Genomic DNA, 17095 nt, shown 5'->3' with positions numbered 1-17095 from the left:
GGCTGTTGGTTATTCGTGTGCAATTTATTTTAGTGTTGTGAAAAGGGGGTGTTAAACCGAGGCTTTTTGGACCTCTTAGTTTTCAAATGTGTTCGTGTGTCATTGTGTCGTCTAGCTGAGGGGATTTGCATGATCATACAAGGGCACTTTTATTTTTTTTCTCCAATACCAGAACTCCACACACACACATTAGCTGAAATGAAACGCGTCTTTGTAGTAGCCTAGTACGTAAACTATCCGGCATTCATGTTTACGGCCATCGTGCACGCCTTGTATGTAGAAACATAGAAATTTGGACCGAAACGGGTGTTTTTGGATTGGAAAAACAAAAACAGATCCTCAGCTTCCAGCGCCCCTATACCAGCCCCTGCCGATGAAAATCTCTTGTCTCTGCTTTGAACTTTAAAGTGCTTGTACCTAACCACCCTTGTTTAATTAATTAATTAATTTCATAATTAATGCCTTGTTTTTATTCAGTCCACTACATTTAAATCAAGGGCGTAGGTTTGGTCTCAATATTGGTAGAGACGATATAACAGCATAACTGCATGTACACTTTTTGCTGGGGACAGGACATTAATAAAACCCAACAGATTGGGTGAACGGCGGTCAGGGCTACATTTCTCAGCAATAAGAAGTATTAATTGATAGGCTAAATGATGAATGCAAAATAAGTTTATATTGATTTATAGTAACTTTCATACTGCAAATTTATAGTATGACATCTTAATCCGATCCTTTTTCTTAAATCGAGTCGAATAATTTTCTCCATCTTGTTTTGAGTGTTAAAGGCTAGTTAACAGATTAATGCGTCAGATTCTTCCACTTACTTTAAGTAAATATTACTACAGTATTTGTTTTTACTAAATCCATACATCTAAAAGTTTGTCATTTTTCACCTAAAAAAAATGCTTTCAAATAATGTTTTCAATGACATCTAGAATTAAAAACATTTCTGCCAAGTTTTTTTTAACATTAAATATACAACCTTTTTGCTTAAAATGAGTTTGTTAAGCTTATTTTCAGCAAGCTATTTTATTTCAAATCTGAGAGAGTATAATTTCTTGAAGCACTGTCTGATAATTTCACTTATTTCTAGTAGATTTACACTGAAAACAAGGGAGGTTTTTTGGGGGGTGGGGTTTTGCAGTGCATATGTATTGGTTTAGGTGGTAGACTGTTTGATTTAAACCTTTGTTTCTAAAAAGTACTTTTTTTTTTTTTTTTTTTTTGAAAGATTCCAGAATAAGTGTCTGCATTTTATAAGCAAATTTAAATTGCAATATCCGAACACAAATTATATCAACAATCATACACAAGAAATACAAACTTGTTAATCATCTCTTAACAATCCAGGAATGCAAAACATAATAGTTCTAATAATAGTTCTGCGCATGCACGTAATGTTAAAAATCGCTGCAAATGCAGCGGTTCCAAAGTCAACACTACGAACTTTTGATAAAGGAATATTTACTTACGTTTGATCATGGACGAACATGGAGAAAAATTCTGCTTGGACACATCCTGCCATGTGGCTGCACGCAACCCAACTGCATGCCGCTCTCTTACCAATAACGTCTTCAGCGGATCTTTAAGCATTTGTTTCTTCCATATTCATGTTGCACGTGGATGTTTATGATGGAACTGGTTTATTTAGCAGCTTTGGGTAACATTGAGAGTCCAATTTAATGTAAAAGAGTGCTTATTTGCCACCACAAAAGCTTCGGGAGCAAAATATTATACCATATTATAGCCATAACAAACTCCTATCATCCAGTACTTGACTGGGTACAGGGCTTAGTCAGTACAATAGTTATTAACCATTTCTATTTCAGTGTTAACACATTTGCAGTCAATTTACTAGGGATGGGACAATACAACTCAAGATACCCTTCGCCTCAATATGGCAGGGTCATGATATGATACAGCAGGGGCGTCACTAGGTTTTAAGAACGGGGAGATGCAAAGGGTTCTAGGTGAACGTAGCGTACAGAACCTCACAAACAGCTAACAAAGATTGATCATTAACCATCATTATTGTTGTTGTTTCAGTCTAATTTTAATACAGTGGAACAGGGGAAAATGGCTATAATTGCAATTTACTTGGAAGATGGAAGCATCAAAAAATGTCTGTTTTTAAGGGTGGCAAATCGGTCGATCACTCTGCTCTGACTCCTACAGGTCAATGAAGGTGGTGGAGTGACTATTATTAGTGTATTATTATGACTATCCACTGATGATGTTCATATGTGTATGAGCTCAGCTCCTGTAATACTCCAGAAGGAAGTCACCCCGCAGATAGTGGTAAAAAGAGTGCACACTTAGCTCTATATACCCTACCCACCGACGTCACAAAACCACGTGCTCGCTGTATGGTTCCGCCCACTTGGCCGTCATTTTGTCTCTGTATTAGCATTGGTTTCAATTGATCGAGGAATTTAAAATGCATTTCATGGAAGACCCGGTGCTTTCTGATGCCGTAAACTCACTGGATGTGTTGCATAAAAGGCGTTATGTGGAAAAGTTTCGTTCTATACAGTCGCCAGATCCATATTTGATGCCTAAATCGATGATTTTTGACCGGCTGCCTTCGCCGTCTCTGCCTGACCCTGATATTTACAACTATCTTGTCCACACAAAATCAGCCTATTCTCACGAAAGTTTGAAAAACTTTAAGAGCTTGGAGGCTTATAAATGCTACGTTGCTGGTTGGGTGAAACAGGTCCTCGTACACGAAAATTCGGCAGGAATCTTGTGCTCGGAAGGTGAGTTACGAATTTTTCAATTCAAAATCTTTTGTTCTTGCTAACATCCACTGTCAAGTCTAATGTATTTCATGTCATTTGTCAATGGAGCTAGGGCTTTTAATGTTTATATGGTTTAGCGATAGCACTCTGACTACATACATACGTGTATGTTGTCGGTGATTAGCCTAGCAATGATCTTAATTGTGGTTGTCAGCCCAAAACCCTCTAAATATATATTAAATACATCTTACCAGATATAAAATGACTACTACATAATCTGTGGTAATCGTTTGGAGCCCAGTTTTCTCGTCGAATTGCAGCTACCCATCTCGCTCTCTCCTCTCCGTGTCTCTCGGAATCCGGTAGAACTTCAAGTCTCTCCGTCTTCTCCGTCTATCTTCTCTGTTATTGCAATTGACCGCCACACACGCCTTCACCATTTTGATTATTAATGTTAACGAGCAGAAAAACACGCCGTAAATAGGAGGAATGTACGTAGCCGTAACAGGTCAACACGATGTGTTGACGGACAAGTGGGCGGCACCAGTCAGGAGAGCGGAGTTGTGACGTCACGTGGGTAGGGTCTATAAGTAAACAGGACCTTCACAATGCATTTCAGACTAAGGAGCTAGCTAGCAGTAGCAGTGTTATTGTAGAGCTGGGGTGAAACTTTTGACCGCAAAGCAACAAATGTAAGACATGCGCAATGATTGTCTTTAGTGTGCAAGCCAGGTTTTATTTGTCAAACATGGAGCAGTTGGTTTAATAATTACTTTGGACTTTCTGCTGTTAGTCGAGGGCTGTTAACTATTACTACCAGCAATGATAAATACGGCATTCACTTTCTTGGAAAACTGTCTTATAGTGAAGAAAAAAAGTATTTGAACACCATGCTATTTGCAAGTTCTCCCACTCGTCCGTCCATCTCATCAGACCATATGACATGGTTCCAACAATCCATGTGCTTTGTTGACATGTCTTCAGCAAACTGCTTGCAGGGTTTCTTGTGTACCCTCTTCAGAAGAGGCTTCCTCCTGGGGTGACAGCCATGCACATCAATTTGATGTAGAGTGCGGCGTATGGTCTGAGCACTAACAGGCTGACCCCCACCCCCACCCCAACCTCTTCAATCTCTGCAGCAATGCTGACTCCTGTACCGAGTCACATGACATTTTGAAGGGAAAATGACAAACAGTACTTAATTTGGACATTTAGGTTTTTTTCTAATGGGTGTACTCACTTTTGTTGCCAGGGGTTTGGATATTAATGGCTATATTTTGAGTTATTTTGAGGGGAAAATAAATTTATTACATAAGCTGCACAATGACTACTTTTCATTGTGTCATTTTGTCAGTGTTGTCCCATGAAAAGATATACTTAAATATCTGCAGAAATGCGAAGGGTGTGCTCACTTTTGTGATACACTGTATATTAATATATAATATATATATTATATAATGATATAATACATAGAAATAAATATGTGTAAATATATAGAATAAAGATAAAAAAATGTAGCAACTAGTTTAGCCCAAAGTCACGGAGTAAGAGTAGTGTTGTTTCTTCACAAACCTACTCCGGTAAAAGTACTGCGTGGTTAAACTACTCTAAGAAGTATATTTTTTTCAAAAAGGTACTCAAGTAAATGTAACGCCTTACTACCCATGTTTGCTGATATTATGTGGTGTAGTTATTCACCATTTCGATTTCAATGTTAACACATTAGCAGCCAATTTTCTAGGGATGGGACAGGTAGTGCACTGGAGTTGCTTATTAAAGCTAACGATGATTGACAGACATTAAGGTTTGATCTTGCTAGAACGCTGGGGAGTTGAAACTTTAAAGCGCCGCATACGTTAATCATCGTTGAATTTTCTGAATGGTTGCTGTGGCAACTAATTGTAAGTGAGCAGCTTGCGCGTATTTGAGTGGACTCACTCAATGAAGCATTTAATAAAGACTAGCATTTTTCTACTTTATTCTTGTTTAAAAATAATTCGCTGGGACAGTAACATGTTTAAAACATAGGGACACGGAAGATTTTTTTTTTTTTCTGTCGAAGAAATTTTTTTTAAAAATCATCCGGAAAAAAAATGACACGGCAGTAAAAAAAAAAAGAAAAAAAAGTTGTGGTCGAATAAGAAAATATTTTTTTTACATCGAAGCAAAAACATTTTACATCAAGGAAAAAAACATTTACATTAAAGGAAAGCAAAAAAAAAAAAAAGTCACAGTCGCAGTAAAAAAAAAAAAACCCACATAATTCTTCTATTTTAAAAGTGCATTTTAGGCTCGATTTCCAGGTAAACAATAGCAACATGTTTATCAGGTTGGATTAACCATTACACTGTCTATATGTAAAAATTGTATTTTTTTTCTTCGTATGCAATTTTTTTTGTGCATTGCGTAGATATATATTTCCATTTATTCTCATACTCATATATTCAACCAGTCATAAAACCTTATCCCACACAAACATTTCCCACACACGCAATTCTTTGTTCTCACAACAGAACATCTGGCCACAGTACGTCTTTGTTAGGTCCAAGGTCGTACAGGAAGATCTACACAGTCGCGCCTCCAGAAATTTTTCATAAGGGTGGCCAGATGGGGCCACTTAAAATTTTGGGGTGGCACACCAAAACTAAAAGACATAATTTCAGGTTTTCATTATATTATTGCAGTAAAAAGGTCAGGGGAAAACTATCAGAAAGACTTAGCGACACGGCTACTGATATACAGTACTTTGGTGTATTGTGTAATATTTGATGTTACTAATAATTTAATGTGCACAGGCCATAACTGTCCAGTCAGCATTTTGAGTTCCACAACAATTCTGTTTTATTGTGTTATGTATATATTAGGCATACGTTAAGGTTGTGGTGTGTTTTTTTAACAAAACAAAATAATTACTGGGGAAAAACAGGTGTTGGCAGATACAAATTAAAGCAAGTACAGAGACAATCATATCTTAACTGGATATTTCCCAACACAATGTTAATGTGACACAAAAATAATTATTACTGAATGAACAAAACATAAAAAGTACTTCCCAACAGGGACCAACAGATTACCAGGCTATACCGTACGTGCAACATGCACTCATACCGTTGTTTAATGTAAAGCAAGAATAATTACTGAATTGTCTGAACAAATATACTGAACAAAAAATGACAAAAGAGCTTGCCAAAAGGATCAATATTCTCTGATTTTGATGAGCAGGCTATCAGTATGCTTCAGAACAGTTTCATTAGCCTGTTGCTATATTTTTGGCAAACGCATCCAAAGAGTCATCAACATTTATGGCTCTAGCCCTTCGTGATAAGACAAGTAGCAACCCCAAATTATTTTAAACGGTCATCAGTCAATGTACTTCTCAAGGCAGTTTTGATTAACTTGAGCTTAGAAAACCTGCGCTCACAGGATGCAGTGCTCACAGGTAATGCAAGTGCTATTTTGCACAATTTCTCCTCGTCACTTAGCCTCTGTTGCTCCCCTGTCGTTTCTTTCTCTCCTCCTGGGCTAATTTTCTTCTTAAAATAAGAAGCAATGTTTGTCGATTTTTCTCTTAATCATCTGAAAATTGACCAGCGGCAGCTAGCGTTAGCTACGTAACTCAGTTACACTAGTCGAAACCACGTCAAAAAGATGTTCTAACAGCACAATTTAGCTCTTGAAAAACACATGTTACGATGGTGCATACTTCCCCTTATTCTTTTATAAAGGTATGCTGACTTATATACTTACTTGTAGTTAGGGTTGCCACCTTTCAGAAATAGAAATAAGGGACGCCCCCCTTGCGCCAAAAGCCTTAAGAGCAATAAAAAGCGCCATCCCCAAAACTCAGAAAATTAATAGAAATGTATCTGTTTTTAGATGAGAAAACTAAATTGTGCACTATGTGGGCATGGCAGTTTCCTTGCAGCACATTGTTTTGTTTTTTTCTGCAGGTTAGTGAAAACGAAATTGTGAATATCGTAATTAACATTTGTGTTGTCGGCACTGAATCCGGTCACGTGATCCATTGACAAGGCAATTCCTTAAGGGAATGTTCCAGGAGAGCTACAATTCCAGCAGCCCGATTCGTCTGCATTCTCTATGAAGTCCAGCATTTTGTTGGTGAGCCCAGACTCTGGACTGAAGTACTGGACAGCAAGGGGAAACATCTTCCTGCTCAATTTATTCGAGGCATCGGTCTGTATGGAGAATGGGATGGGTGACATTAAGATCTTGATCACATCACCCACTGCCTTTGGACCCAGGACTTGTTTCAACAGTGCCTCTTGCTTTGTTCTCCCCAAAGTCGTTTTCTTCACCATTTTGGAATCACATAAAAATCTTCTGATTGAGCCTGTGTCCACAGTCAGCGCTATTGTAGCTCTGGCTGGCCACGTTTTACTGTGTGGTATACCTGTGTCACCTCCTGAAAATAATCAACCATAGTAGCAACTGAAATAGCCTAGCTATTCTCCTATCAATGCAAGATGTATGAAGGTAAATATAAATATAGCCTCTGTGTTATCCATATACAAGAGCATAATAACATACCAAATCAAGCTCAGGGGATGTTTCAGGTACAAAGAATTGTGACGAAGGCTCTTCTGGGAGCTTATATTCCGTTTGTGGAGGTCCCATGCAGCATGCTGTTTTACACCTCTGTGAGACACAGCAAAAACTTTCCTGCCTGCCATGTACTTCGCTTTATAATCATCATCAGTGACTCTTATCGAGCCCAGTCTATTTTTTGGAGACGTTTCCCCTTTTGAGGATGACGTGGGGTGTCTTGAACTTCAAATGTTGAAGAGACATGTTAGTTTTGAAAACGCACGGGGCGGTGCACTGAGCAGAGAGAGCGAGGTAACTAGGCAACGAACCCGGAAGTGGAGCGCAGTGTAGGGCAGACAGCAGCGGGCAGGCAGATAACTATCTTGCTGTCTTTAATATCTCCTGCCCTTTTTGTTCATTATTGTTGGCTCAGTGGTCACTCATGAGCGCAGGTATGTGTTTGTGTATGACAGACGTGCATTGGCTGGGCGCACCGCCGCCCGCCACACAGGAGCCGCAGGTCGCGCGGGGTCGACCCATGGGACAATTGTGAAATACGGAATAAACTGCGTTCTGTATTGAACCAATACGGAACGCAGTTTATTCCGTATTTTAACTTTTAATTCCCTTATGGAACGATTCCGTATTTCAAGGGACAGGTGGCAAGCCTATTTGACGGGTTTTACGTTGTGATTGGACTGGAGATTGTCTTTCCCACAATGCAATGCTGGTCGGAAATGAAAAATACGTTTTTACTTTGTGAACGTATTGTTTTTCCTAGATTTCAGCCACTTAACTAAATCGAAGTCTCGGCGACGTGTCCAGCATTAGCCACATTACGGACTAGTGTTGTATCGGTCGCGAACGATTCGTTCTTTTTGAACGAATTGTTTGGGTTAACGAGACCGAACTAATCACCATCTGCACTGATTCGTTCTATGAAGTTGGTGGTAGTGTTGTATCGGTCGCGAACGATTCGTTCTTTTTGAACGAATTGTTTGGGTGAACGAGACCGAACTAATCACCATCTGCACTGATTCGTTCTATGAAGTTGGTGCTTGTCCACTGCGTGGGGGGGCGTTGAGCAAGCGGCAGCGTCTTCTGACATCGCACACGACCAATCAGACGCCAGCTTCATCGCGGGCAGGGGAGGGACCGGAAACAGAATCAGGGCGTATGTCACTCACTTCCACGTGTGGCCAATGAGCAGCCAGCGTGCAGGCAGGGGGGCAAGACTGAGTTTTGTCACTTCCCGTTCAGTGACTCGGTCCTCCGGTTCCTGACCTAGCTTGCTGCTAACTTGACTTTCCAGTAATGAATATGCGGTGAACGAATCAAAAAATGAAAGGAAAGGACTTTGTCACACTTTTGTTAATGTGGAGCCTATCAAATGCAGCTCAAAAAGACAAAAACACCACACAAATCTAGCGAGCATGGTTTAGTGTACTACTTTTCTCAATAGACTCGCGACTACCTATTACCACATACTATAAATTTACAGTAATTTAAAACACGGGTAGCTACGAGGCAAGCAAAAGCTGAGCTGCGGTCGCGTGTCGGCAATGAAGGGGGCAAAGAACTGTCACTATAAGGAGGCTTCATGGCAGCGATATTTACTTATGTGCACAGAAAAAAATATTTAGTATGATCACCATAATACTGATTTGCAATGAAACAGTATATACATGTCCATTTTTTCCAAGTGTTTTATTTTTTTTTTTTCGTGTCAGGTGTTGGTTGGTTTGACAAATCATGTCAATCCGTCCATCATGTGCTACTCAAGCGCCCCAAAACAACGCACATGGACACGGGAGATGTTGCAATATGTCTACATTTTTCTTAACAGACTAATGAGAGTAGAAAGGCGATATCGTAAAGAGCAAACAATTATTTCTTGTCAGCATTTGACGATCTGAGATGCGGGGATGACAGGGGAGCTGACCTGATTATTTTATTTATTAATACCAGTGCAAAAATTCAATACGATCACCATAATACTGATTTGCAATGAAACCGTATATACATGTCAATTTTTTCCGAGTGTTTTTTTTTTTTTTCGTGTCAGAGCGTGTCGGTTGGTTTGACAAATTATGTCAATCCGTCCATCATGCGCTACTCAAGCGCCCCAAAACAACGCACGCAGACACGGGAGATGTCGCAATATGTCTACATTTTTCTTAACAGACTAATGAGGGTAGAAAGGCGACATCGTAAAGAGCAAGCAATCATTTCTCGTCAGCATTTGACGATCTGAGATGCGGGGACAACAGGGGAGTTGACCGGATTATTTTATTTATTAATACCACTGCAAAAATTCAATACGATCATCTTAATACTGATTTGCAATTAAACTGTCAAATATCAAAATGTAGTATTGTCTTTATTTCAGAGCAGCACATTCGACAACTAGCTATTTACATTTATAGTTTTAACAATAGTAACTAAAAATAATAGTGATTAGCATAAAAACAAAAATACAACAGAGCGAGAGGTAAATATGATGTGTTGGTCGTTCCATATTTTGAAATTAAACTTTCGATTTATTTTTGTGACAGCAAGCATTGTAAATGTGATCAAGAACATGCTAAAGAAAGTCCGTGCGCCCCCGACCCCAACCCCCCGCTCCCCCAACAAAAGGAAAATGTTTAACCGTGTCCTCAATCGAAATGCAAGCACGAGCCATGACTTTGAGCCCATAGAACTAGGACAGACGACGCGGAAGTTCTCCCTCGCTTTTGCAGCAGCGGGAGGGAGACGAGGCTGTCTGTGAAAGGAGAATGATATTGCCTGTCACTCATTACTGAAACTACGACGAGCGGTCAATGAGGAGCCTGTGTGCAAGAGAGAGGGAGGGACCAAGAATGTCACTTCCCGTTCAGTTATACTGCAAAGCGGTCTTTGGTGATTCGTTCGGCAACGTCACTTCCCGTTCACTCACCGAACGATTCATTTGGACGGGGAGGGAGATGAGGGGGGCGAACGATTCGTTGAACGATTCGTTTGAACGAATCTTTTTTACTGAACGATCCGGAATGGATTCGTTTACTCAAGTGAACGACACATCCCGTCACTATTACGGACTCAAACATCAGTCTTCTAGTGACGGGATCTGTCGTTCACTTGAGTAAACGAATCCATTCCGGTTCGTTCAGTAAAAAGATTCGTTCAAACGAATCGTTCAACGAATCGTTCGCCCCCCTCATCTCCCTCCCCGCCCAAATGAATCGTTCGGTGAGTGAACGGGAAGTGACGTTGCCGAACGAATCACCAAAGACCGCTTCGCAGTATAACTGAACGGGAAGTGACATTGCTTGGTCCCTCCCTCTCTTGCACATTGACCACTCGTCGTAGTTTCAGAAATGAGTGACAGGCGATATCATTCTGCTTTCACAGACAGCCTCGTCTCCCTCCCGCTGCTGCAAAAGCGAGGGAGAACTTCCGCGTCGTCTGTCCTAGTTCTATGGGCTCAAAGTCATGGCTCGTGCTTGCATTTCGATTTAGGACACGGTTAAACATTTTCCTTTTGAGGGGGAAGTGGGGGTTTGGGGTCGGGGGCGCACGGACTTTCTTTAGCATGATCTTGCTCACATATACAATGCTGCTGCGACCAGCCAACGCGGCATGCTTGCTGTCACGAAAATAAAAATAAATCAAAAGTTTAATTTCTAAATATGGAACGACCAACACATCATATTTACCTCTCGCTCTGTTGTATTTTTGTTTTTTATTATTAAGATGATCGTATTGAATTTTTGCACTGGTATTAATAAATAAAATAATCCGGTCGGCTCCCCTGTCGTCCCCGCATCTCAGATCGTCAAATGCTGACGAGAAATAATTGTTTGCTCTTTATGATGTCGCCTTTCTACTCTCATTAGTCTGTTAAGAAAAATGTAGACATATTGCGACATCTCCCGTGTCTGCGCGCTTTGTTTTTGGGAGCTTGAGTAGCACATGATGGACGGATTGACATAATTTGTCAAACCAACCGACACCCTCTGACACGAAAAAAAATAAATAAAACACTCGGAAAAAATTGACATGTATATACAGTTTCATTGCAAATCAGTATTATGGTGATCATACTAAATATTCTTTTTTTTTCTGTGCACATATGAGGTAAATATCGCTGCCATGAAGCCTCCATATAGTGACAGTTCTCTGCCCGCTTCACTGCCGTCACGCGACCGCAGCTCAGCTTTTGCTTGCCTCGTAGCTACGCGTGTTTTAAATTGCTGTAAATTTGATAGTATATAGTCATAGGTACAGTCCCGAGTCTGTTGAGAAAAGTAGAACACTAAACCATGCTCGCTAGATTTGTGTGGTGTTTTTGTCTGGTTGAGCAGCATTTGATAGGCTCCACGTTAACAAATATGTGACAAAGTCATTTCCTTTCATTTTATGACTCGTACACCCAGGGGCGGACTGGGACTAAAAAGCAGCCCTGGACTTTGACTCAGCCCAGCCCACAAGAATCGCTTTACGAAGGGAAACAGACCCCCTAGGGGTGTCTGGGGGCATACCGCCCAACCCCCCAACCCCGGGGAGAATTTTTTTTTTTTTTTTTTTACATTTTATTGTAAAATGCATCAATTTCTTGCATTTAAGAGAAAATGAAGAAAATATGTCTAGACTGTCACTGTCTGGGTGGCACGGTGGCTTAGTGGTTAGCACATCTGCCTCACAGTTCTGAGATCAAGGGTTCAATCCCGGGCTTCGGCCTTCCTGTGTGGAGTTTGCATGTTCTCCCCGTGCCTGCGTGGGTTTCCTCCGGGAACTCCGGTTTCCTCCCACATCCCAAAAACATGCATGGTAGGCTGATTGAACACTCTAAATTGTCCGTAGGTATGAGTGTGTGCGTGAATGGTTGTATGTCTCCTTGTGCCCTGTGATTGGCTGGCAACCAGTTCAGGGTGTCCCCTGCCTACTGCCCGTAGTTGGCTGGGATAGGCTCCAGCACCTCTGTGACCCTCGTGAGGAAAAGCGGCATGGAAAATGAATGAATGAATGTCACTGTCTGACTTGGGGCGCTCAAAGTACTGCAAGGCTGAACTGGAGTTGGGTTCATTTTCTGTACTAGCTCTATGATAGACCTAAATAAACAAATGAAAGAATGTATTTTTCAAAGCAAGTTTTAAGTATTCGGGCAAATTCCACATTCTGAAACTGTCAATGATTATGATGATGATGACAATGACAATAAATTCATTCATTCATGTATCCGATTGATTATAATATATCTCTATATATCTCTGTCTATAAAACAATTTCATTGTTTATGCCATAATTCAGTGGTCTCCAAACTATTCCACATAGGGCCGCAGCGGGCACAGGATTTCATTCCAACAAAACAAGACAACACCTATGCACCAATCTGGTGTCTTACAAGTGTAATCAGTTGATTGCAGTCAGGTGCTGCTTGTTTTAGCAGAAACTTCATTGGTTAAACTGTCGGTACTCGATCGGTTGAAAGAAAAACCAGGCCCCACAGTGGCCCTTGAGGACCGGTTTGGAGACCCCTGCCATAATTAATCTTGCCATACAAATAATAAATTTCAATGAAAATACAATAAACATTTCAAGACAAATCCTGTATACATAACCTTCATTGGAAAGTATTAACCAGAAAACAAAACGATATATAAATGATTAAAAATATATATCAATTTAACTACCTAAACTGTAAAGTAAAACCATTCATTTTATTAATATTTTGTTATATTTCTTCTGAATTAATATTGCTGCTGCGTGTGCATACGTTGTTTTACAGCTAAAATATTTTTTTCTTAGGAGAGTGATAGTAGGACTAGAATATTGTAACTTGACACGATTGCCAACGGGTACATCGACTAGCTGGCACTAACCCTTTAATTGTCATTTATTTCATTTAAAATGTACCTACCTGGTGGATAACAATTGCCAGTATACCGAACAAGTGACCCTCTTCATCCATTTTTACTTGCTCTGCGCTTGTCTGGGGAACTTCCCTCTCGAACTTCCACCAGCTTATCATTACCCCCTCCCTCTTTTTTTCTCTCTCCCTGAACCGGCTGCGCGTCAGAGCGGCTGCCGCTCCCCCTCTCACGCCGGGAGTGGGCTGCTGTTACCCGACGTGGCCGTTGCAGCCAGACTGCTGCTTGCGAAAATATTTGTCAACTTATGACATTTTGATGCTTCGCTCTCCAGTTTCTTTAATTTTTTTCTTCCTAACCTTCTTCGCGCCACCCTTCTCTTTTCTTTTTTTGCCACCACCATCCATATTGTGCATTAACGCTCGTCGCCATTTTGCTTCCACAAGGAACCAATGAAGGCAACTTTGTGCTTCTTTCGTTCTTCTATCAGACTGGCGATGAACAGCCAGGCGCATTGCTGCCACCTGTTGGATTGGATGCGAACTGTAGATAATAAGAGGCAAGGGGGGACAATAACAGTGATGTATAATGAATGGCGGCCGCCGGCCGTCCAGGGCACCGGCCGTTCTGTGATCCTCCAGAACCCACAGATTACCAGTCCGCCCCTGCGTACACCGCATAGTCATTACTGGAAAGTCAAGTTAGCAGCAAGCTAGGTCAGGAACCGGAGGACCGAATCACTGAACGGGAAGTGACAAAACTCAGTCTTTCCCCACTGCCTGCACGCTGGCTGCTTATTGGCCACACGTGGAAATGAGTGACATACGCCATGATTCTGTTTCCGCTCCCTCCCCTGCCCGCGATGAGGCTGGCGTCTGATTGGTCGTGTGCGATGTCAGAAGACGCTGCCGCTTGCTCAACGCCCTCCCACGCAGCGAACAAGCGCCACCAACTTCATAGAACGAATCAGTGCAGATGGTGATTAGTTCGGTCTCGTTCACCCAAACAATTCGTTCAAAAAGAACGAATCGTTCGCGACCGATACAACACTACCACAGTCTTCATGTCTGGGCACTCGTTCAACTTTTGTCGCCTACTTTAGCCTTGCCTAGCTGGCTAACCGCTAACAAAGCTGCAAAGCACGTCGTCAGGCGTGCAGAAATCAAGTGAGAAATATGTTCGCGGGAACTACAACGGCTGCAGGAAAGTTCCAAGAGGAACTCTGTGGAGTGAAAGGGGAGCCCCCACGTCACCAAGATTCGACTGTGTGCAAAACAATGCACGCAAAGGTTGTTTTTCACAGACTGGAAGGTTGGTTCACTTTCGATGATACGTATACCGTGCACTAGTGTTCCTCAAGCTTTTTGCGCTACGGACCAGTGTGATGTGGGCCTTATTTTCCTGGATCGGCGATGTGTGACAGCAAATATAAAATAAACACCACCGAATATTAAGTGCAGGGAAAATTTAGCTCTCCATACGCGGAATCAACCTTTTTTTTTTTTTAACAGCGCCCTTTGCTAAAACATGACTTGATCACAGGCATGATGCCACGAAGTATGATGCTCTCAGTGCATTCGGTTTTGTTGCCTCGTTTTCTAGCTTTTAGCCACATATTATGCAGACTGGACTCTGTTGCAGGCTCCTCTACTGGCTCTTTCCCCGTAAAAAAGCTGTCCAAAGACGTTGTCGCCTGCAGCACACAGCCATTAGCAGCTAACGTTACTGTTTACCTTGCATGGTTTCCCCAAAGATTTTTTGAAGCTGTAGTGGTAGGCTACATCGGAGCCGGTCAGCCCCACCAGATCGTGCCGCGGCAAAATAGTTTCATCTCAGGACAAATCAGATTTTTTTTTTTTTCATTAACAACTTTAATTTTTTTCTAATAAGAAACATAAAAAATGTCAAATTAATCGAAAGCATCTTGTGGTTTAGAATCGGTTTTACAAATAAGGAAATCTGTAATATTTTGCCTTATCTACGTCAAATTATAATCAAGATGAATTTATACTAATGCTTCGTCGTAGCTCTCTCAATTAAGATACATGTATGCAAAGTACGTAGTGGCTTACAGCTACATTACCTTTATATAGCAACACGACTTTTTTTCTGGTAGCAAAAGTACGACTTTATTCTAGTCTTTCTTTTTTTTTCTAAATTTATTTGGCCCGAATACTCTGTCAAACTATATCAACACACCAGTAACAGTCCTTCTGTTAACGGACCCTCGTAGGTTGACAACTTTTATCTTTCCAAACTACTCATCTGAAATTACAACCAGTGACGTTGGCAACGAACAAATGCTTTCCTTGCAAGCAACGATTCGGGTCAGAAACACGCCATAAAGAACTTAAATGTTACATCAATGTCATTATTAAGGTCGTTTTCACAGACTTCAAACAGAATTACATTTATTAACTTCAAATACCTTTCTGTGGATCTTTCTCCCGATTCCCCCCAGGGTCTGGAAAGTATTTGCTGGTGCTAGTAAGATGGGGGTGGGGAAGAAGAAGGGTAGGCGCTGGGCTACGACGCTGTGTCCCGGATCGTCATGTCTTTTCTGTTTGTCTTTAAGTGTGAATTCTTTGTTCTTTTTTACTCCTGGATTCTGTGTCATCATCTCCTGTTCGTTATAAGAATAAAACAACCTGTAACAAGGAATAATCGACTCTTTTCCTTCACTACTGACATTGAGACCAAACTTACGCCCTTGAATTAAAGTAATTAACATCACATAAAAATTAGTTAGACGATCACAAACAAAATCAGTAAATATAGAATATTCTTCCTCTTCTTTTCCTTTCGACTTTAAGAACCACAAATGGGGTTTTGCGTGTCTTTAAACATTCAAATTGTAATGTACCTATAGTATTTTCGAGACAACTGAGTCAAAAGTCAACTTACTCACCTGACATTTTAGGATTTGATGTTTGGTTGCTCGGCGACGTTTCGAACCAGGTGCGCTGTTTGTTGTCTTTGTTAGCGGTTAAACTAGGCTAGGCTAACCTAAGCAGGCTTCGAAATTTCAACGTGGACCCAAACGACTCGAAGCAGAAGCGAGATGGAACGGATTCTTGGCGCGTCCGAAATTTTCTGCCACCTTTTGATAGATCACCTTACGTCGTGGGGCCAAGTACAGTACACATGAAAAGTCGACTTACGTCTTGGGGCCAAGTGGAGAGGAAAAGTAGATTTTCTTCCAAGTAATGCTTTTCCACTGCAATAGGAGTCCTCCTCCCCCAGCCACTCACGTCCTATACGTCATGACCCATGACGCGCAGACACCGCTTTTTTTTTTTTTTTTTGCGTACTTTTTACTTTAAGTTTACTTTTCATCGTCCAACGTGAAACAGGAACGCTACTTTTGATGAGGCTCATTTCACAATGACCATTGATGGTAGCTTTGCATGTAATGCAAACGCAAACGTCTATGTTATTCCTTTTTTTTCATGGTGTTTCTTTGGCGCGCCGCACAGCCCAAGCCGTTTTGCCCTTCGACACCGTTTGAATACCAATATGACCGAAATTCTCGTGGGATGCAGGGAATCTTTCAAAGGACCCCCAAAACATTTTTTTTTTCAAAATGTGTCTAGTCTTAAATAAATCATACATTAAAAATTTCTGGAAGTTAAGGGGCATAAAAGTTGCATACATAATTTGCCAAAAACCTACGGTTCCCCTAAATTTGGCCCAAAACTTTTCCATTCGTTTCTGATGGCATGCCATTGCCATGTACGTTGTTCCATCCATTTATAATAGCCAAAATTTTCCCTTCATTTATTAATGGCAGAAAAACTTGGGTAGTTGTGGTTTTTGACCAAAAACTTACCATTACAACCCATTGACATTCAACTAGCGCCCTAGTAAGTAAATGCAATTGACAGCCATGTACGTCCTTGCCAATGACGGCCTTGTATGTCCATGCCGTTGACAGCCATGTATCACCATTCT

The sequence above is a fragment of the Corythoichthys intestinalis genome, chromosome 13 (assembly GCF_030265065.1).
Source record: "Corythoichthys intestinalis isolate RoL2023-P3 chromosome 13, ASM3026506v1, whole genome shotgun sequence".
NCBI lineage: Eukaryota > Metazoa > Chordata > Actinopteri > Syngnathiformes > Syngnathidae > Corythoichthys > Corythoichthys intestinalis.
The sequence above is the reverse complement of the archived record's forward strand: the minus strand, read 5'-3'. Positions refer to the sequence as shown.